The sequence below is a fragment of the Schistocerca serialis genome, chromosome 9 (genome assembly GCF_023864345.2).
Source record: "Schistocerca serialis cubense isolate TAMUIC-IGC-003099 chromosome 9, iqSchSeri2.2, whole genome shotgun sequence".
NCBI classification, from domain to species: Eukaryota; Metazoa; Arthropoda; class Insecta; order Orthoptera; family Acrididae; genus Schistocerca; species Schistocerca serialis.
The window spans coordinates 354754815-354761043 of NC_064646.1; the positions used below are offsets into that span (position 1 = coordinate 354754815).

Genomic DNA, 6229 nt, shown 5'->3' on the forward strand with positions numbered 1-6229 from the left:
TAGATTTGGTTACTGATATAGGTGAAAATATCGGTAATTCATTACTCTTACGGGAATCGCCAAAGCGTGCGCGAGTAATGAGTGGATGGGCAAATGTCTATAAGGTACATTACATTTGTAGAATTGTGGACAGTTGGGAACGTGAGTCTCACTGGAAGCGTGCAAGGGATAAGTCGCTGCAGTCGCGCTATACATCTGTGTCCTCGGTAGCTCAGATGGATAGAGCGTCTGCCATGTAAGCAGGAGATCCCGGGTTCGAGTCCCGGTCGGGGCACACATTTAAACTGTCCACATCGAGGTATATCAACAACACCTGTCGGCAGCTGAGAGTTTCAGTTAGTCGTCATTTATTCCAAGGAATAGCTGCATGGTCATTAACAGTATTCTGTTCTTTCGAGAACAGTTACTGTCTTCATATAAAAATGCTCACATGTCGCTCCTGGTGTAACAAACACGTATTTAACGTTTGTTTTCTCTAGAATATAACAGCGTTAGCTGCCGGGTTGGAATCCTGGGAAGGAAAAAAGTAATGTTTCGTCTCGTCATTTCAGTTAAAACATCTAGCTACTGCCGAGAAAATCCGATATGTCACAGTTGATTGTGCTTCGATAACAATCCGATTAGGTTCTGGGTTCGAATCCCTTTCCAACACAACGCTTTACCTCACGGCATTTCAAGTAAGTTACTTGTGAAGAAGCAATATTTAACATCTCTCATAGTTCGTTAACAGGGACAATAGATGTTGGGTAGGAATTAGCGTCCGTTAAAAATGTTTACGTTATGTAATTTAAAGTTGATATTTGCTAACCGATACTGTCTAAAATCGTGGTATATCACTCTCTGTGGGCCTAGTCAGGAATGACTGTTAGTTTCCGTCAGTCACGAAATCTTAGTCTGCATGACATGGGTTTGAATCCATATGCAGAACGGGGCGATTCGTCGTGTCATTTGAAGTTCATACATATTCTCCACTAGTTGCTAGTGAAAAAAGTAAATTTTTAATATCATTTTGCGTTAAATAACAAGTATAGTATGTTACTTCGAAGAGGAAATCATGAATACAATGAACGTACTACTTGCATTGTCTACCTGACGTATTAATGAGAGTGGTAACATTTCAGGTATGTCATTTATTGCAATAAATGTGAGCTTAAAGCCTTAAGGTCAGAATTACCTGTGGTGAGGTGTTCCCTGATATTTGTAGTATCGTGATATTATTTTACAGCCGGCCGGAGTGGCCGTGCGGTTCTAGGCACTACCGTCTGGAGCCGAGCGACCGCTACGGTCGCAGGTTCGAATCCTGCCTCGGGCATGGCTGTGTGTGATGTCCTTAGGTTAGTTAGGTTTAATTAGTTCTAAGTTCTAGGCGACTGATGACCTCAGAAGTTAAGTCGCATAGTGCTCAGAGCCATTATTATTTTACATCTTGAGTTACTGCGATACAGAGCAGGGTTTTCTAGTGGTGACTTGTGTGAACCATTTACAATAGTCAAACGACTGTACCAAGAAGCGATTCGAGGACCTGCTTGACAGCTGCGTTATGTGGGTTGCATGCGAATCCGGCGAAATGCAATTCAGGTCGTTCGGATACTTTTGAGCATGACTGTACATACCGCATTCCCATGCCTCTTGTCGTGTCAGTGTATTTGATAAACTGGTTGTGACTGACGTTGGAATTGTACCAGCAGCTGTGTTTCCAAATCTTTTACTGAAGTTTTACGTCAACAACTTGGAGTATAAGTTTTCGTCCAGTTTGAGGACGAGCGCTGTGCTTTGAACTATACACTATGTGATCGAAACATACCTTTTTCATGTTACCTGCATTGTACTGCCACCTACTGCCAGGTACTCCCTATCAGCGACTTCAATAGTCATTAGATATCCTGAGAGAGTAGAATGGGGTGCTCTGCGGAACTCACAGACTTCGAATGTCGTCAGGTGATTGGGTGTCACTTGTGTCATACGTCTGTAAGAGAGATTTCCACACATCCCTTGGTCCACTGTTTCCAATGTGATGGTGAAGTGGAAACGTGAAGGGACACTTACAGCACAAAAGCGTATAGGCCGACCTCGTCTGTTGATCGTCAGATGCCGCTGACAGTTGAGACGGTCGTAAAGTGCAATAGACACACATCTATCCAGACCATCACACAGGAATTCCAAACTGCAACAGCATCCACTGCAAGTAATACGACCGTTAGACGGGAGGTGAGAAAACTTGGATCTCATAAGCCACATTTCACGCCGGTAAATGCCAAACGACGCCTCGCTTGGTGTAAGAAGTGTAAACATTGGACAATTGAACAGTGGTAAAACGTTGTGTGGAGTGACGATTCACATTACACAATGAGGCGATCCGATGGCAGCGTGTGGGTACGGCGAATGCCTGGTGAACGTTATCTGCCAGCGTATGTAGTGCCAACAGTAAAATTTGAAGGTGGTAGTGTTAAGGTGTTGTCGTGTTTATCATGGAGGGGGCCTGCACCCCTTGTTGTTTGGCTTGGCACTACCACAGCACATGCCTACATTGATGTTTGACGCACCTTCTTCCTTCCCACTGTTGAAGAGCAATTCGGGGATGGAGATAGCATCTTTCAACACGATCGAGCACCTGTTCATAATGCACGGCCTGCGGCGGAGTGGTTACACGACAATAACATCACTGGAATGGGTTGCCCTGCACAGAGTCCTGACCTGAATCCTATAGAACACCTTTGGGATGTTTTGGAACGTCGAAGTTCGTGGCAGGCCTCACCGACCGACATCGATACCTCTCCTCAGTGCAGCACTCCGTGAAGAATGGGCTGCCATTCTCCAAGAAACCTTCCAGCACCTGGTTGAACGTATGCCTGCGAGAGTGGAAGCTGTCATCAAGGCTAAGGGTGACCCAACACCATATTAAATTCCAGCATTAGCGATGGAGGGCGCCACGGACTTGTAACATTCAAGCAGATGTCCGGATACTTTTGATCACATAGTGTATCTGCTATTTTTCTTGTTTTTAAGCGATTGGTCTTTACGTAAGAAGTTTAGGTGGGCGCCTTTAATGCCAATTTATGGTGACTAAGGCTGGAATTTGACCAGCAGCTGCTTTAGACTGATTTGTATTTGTGACTTGAAATGTTCTTGTTAATAGTATCGTTGCTGTTTGACCAAGAGGATGGATGTGTTTTGTGTATATGTGTGTGGAACAGGGATTCACCATCTGGAAGTGGAATTTCTTTCCTTTCGATGGGTTTTTGGAAAATGAAGGTGTTTTCGAAAACGTTTCCTCGTATCCCAGTTCAGCACCACCGCCTTACAAATACCACTTCCTCTACAATAATACATACAACTAAAGTTATGGAGATCAAGGGAGATACTTGAAGCTTATAGCCACCAATTCCGGTTCATCTAATTTTTTAATAGATTCAGGTTTATACTTAATAGTGAATCAAATCTATACAAAACGAACAAAAGTTACTTCTCCGGATGTAAGATGTGCTACTTCACCTAAACTGACTAGCAAAGTTTTCATATACCAAGTGGCTTAAAGAGCCTGCCCCAGTTAGTGGGAGGGATAAATATTCATAGGCCATTGCGATCTCATGCTATTATTCTACGCAGTACCAGTTCGTGGGACGGCATGGACTACGACTCCACTTGCAGGGAGCCATTGATTTGAATGGACACCAGAGGAAGGTGTAAAAATCGCAACTCAGAAATAGATTTAGAAACTAGCAAAAAGAGATGTATGCTGAAAGTAGCGCAGAACAACGACCCTTACCAGAGGGCAGCCTCCACTGACACAGACACGTTCACAGAACGACATATAGAACTAACATCATCTCTAACTATACGAGTTCCACCGGGAATACTCCGAAGAGAGAATACTGAATAATAAAAACTAGGTTTCGCCAACAACAGGAAGACGACAGACTTCGGTGAACATTACCGTATGGCTGGCGCTGCTGCTTGCACGTAGTATAGCAAAATACTCGCACCGCCAAACGACTGAAACGGCGACCGAAACCGAGCATCATTACTAGATTGTGCCTAACGAGCCGTCCTTTCTGTCTCATGGCGAAGCGGTCCTATAGACAAGAGGCGGCCGCAGGTGAAACGGCAGCTGCTGGAACCTTCAAGGAAGACGTTGCAGACCGTCCGAGGTGGCGATGTTCAGGGGATTTGTTAGCTGGTCTGCAGTGGTGTGCCTACGGCTGAAAAAAGTTGTTGCGGTGCCAACTTTATGTGTGGTCAAGCGGCCAGCTATCGCCTGCTAGGCCGTAGAAGTCACTGCTTCCTTTTTGCACCATAGGCTTCCTAACATGGTGCAGCCTCGGCCGTTAGGGCAAGATGACGCTTGATTTAAACTTGAGTCTTTTTTACAGCTGCAGCCATACTGAGCGATTTATTAATTCCTCTCAAGATGATGGCAGCAGAAATCCATTTTGCAGATCTCGGTCCTCTGTGTGTAGAGAATTATTACCACAAGGTTCCTTGCACTGCACTGCACTGCAATCCGTCTTCGGGCCACAAGTGGCCCATCGGGACCATCCGACCGCCGTGTCATCCTCACTGAGGATGCGGATAGGAGGAGCGTGTGCTCAGCATACCGCTCTCCCAGTCGTTATGATGGTTTTCGTTGACCGGAGCCGCTACTATTCGGTCGAGTAGCTCCTGAATTGGCATCACGATGTTGAATGCACCCCGAAAAATGGCAACAGCGGATGACGGCCCGGTTGGGCATCCATCCAAGCGACGGCCACGCACGACAGTGCTTAACTTCGGTGATCTGTCGGGAACCGGTGTATCTACTGCGGCAAGGCTCACAAGGTTGCTTGCGTTTCTGTAATTATGTAGCTGCATTAATTCATGGTTGAATTTTTAGACACTTAAAATTAAAATGATATGCAAATTAAGGATAGAGTAGCTCTTATTTCGTCATAGAAATGTCCCAAATCTGTCATCTGATGTCATATTCGTTAATGACTTCTCGACTTGGCCTTCGTTTCTCGCCTCGCGCGGCCACCCAGTCAAACTCGATGTGTTATAAAGATTCCAGAATACAAGTGATGTATGCACTGCTCGATGAGAGAATGGTGAGTTTCTGCTTTAGAGACCCGCGAATTTGATACGAAGATTGGCCCCATGGGTGCTCTTACCCTCATCATCCTCGGAAATAGATGTCCATCTGGAGCACTTCGCTTTAAATGAGCATTCCTGTCATCTCCGAATATAGACCTCTCCCCCTGAGACAACTTGGTTCTTGAACAGCTTGGGTGACATTGACTGTCGTTGCTTTACACACCTTGCTATGCTCATATCTTCCGTCTCCTCATTTCCTACTCCTGCTGCCACTTTTTTCTGTGTATATCTTTCTGTATTATTTTTCTTCATTTTCTTGAGTCATCTGGCTGCTTTGACGCAACCTGCCACGAGTGTCGCCCATGTGCCAGCCTTTTCATTTCAGAGTAACACTTGTAAACTATGTTCTCAATTATATACTGGATGTATTGCATTCTCTATATTCCTCTACAGTTCTTACCCTCGGAAGCTCCCTCTAACACCATGGAAGTTAATCCCTGGTGTCTTAACGGATGTCCTATCACCCTGTCACTTCTTTTGTCAGTATTTTCCATATGTCCCTCCCCAAACATCCTCCTCATTCCTCACCTTATCAATACACCTAATTTTAACCATTATTCTGTAGCACTATATCTCAAAGGCTTTGATTATCTTCTGTTCTGATTGCCCATGTCTGACTACCAAGCAACACTGCGCTCTAAACGTATATTCTAAGAAATTTTCCCCTCAAATTAAAACCTACGTTTGATACTAGCAGACTTATCTTGGCTAGGAATGCCCTTTTTATGCCATTCTTAATCCGTCCGTCGTTGGTTATTTTGATGTTTGGACAATATGGCTGTGGAGTAGCAGCTATTGATATAAAATTAGCTAGTATTAAGAAAACAGTCTCAATCGCATTTTTTTTTTTTTTTACGTATTTAATGCCGACCGGTTTTAGCCCATCGCAGGGGACATCTTCAGGGCGAACTTACCGCTGGTCGACTACTGGTGGCCTCACGTGTACCATGGTGTGGCAGGAGACCGGTTATTTTGCTGGCTAGGTAGCAGAATTCCTTAACTTTGTCTGCTTCATGATCCCCAACTGTGATGTTTTCTCTCTGTTCTCATTTCTGCTACTTCTCACTACTCCGTTATTCCTCCGATTAAATCTCAGTCCGTA

At 44.7% G+C, this 6229-nt stretch overlaps 1 non-coding gene across 1 annotated transcript; it reads left to right on the forward strand.

Annotated features, from left to right (window-relative positions):
- Positions 1–200: 200 nt before the first annotated feature.
- Positions 201–274, forward strand: Trnat-ugu (transfer RNA threonine (anticodon UGU)). The gene has a single exon. It is a non-coding gene; the product is annotated as a tRNA-Thr (tRNA).
- The last annotated feature ends 5955 nt before the right edge of the window (positions 275–6229 follow it).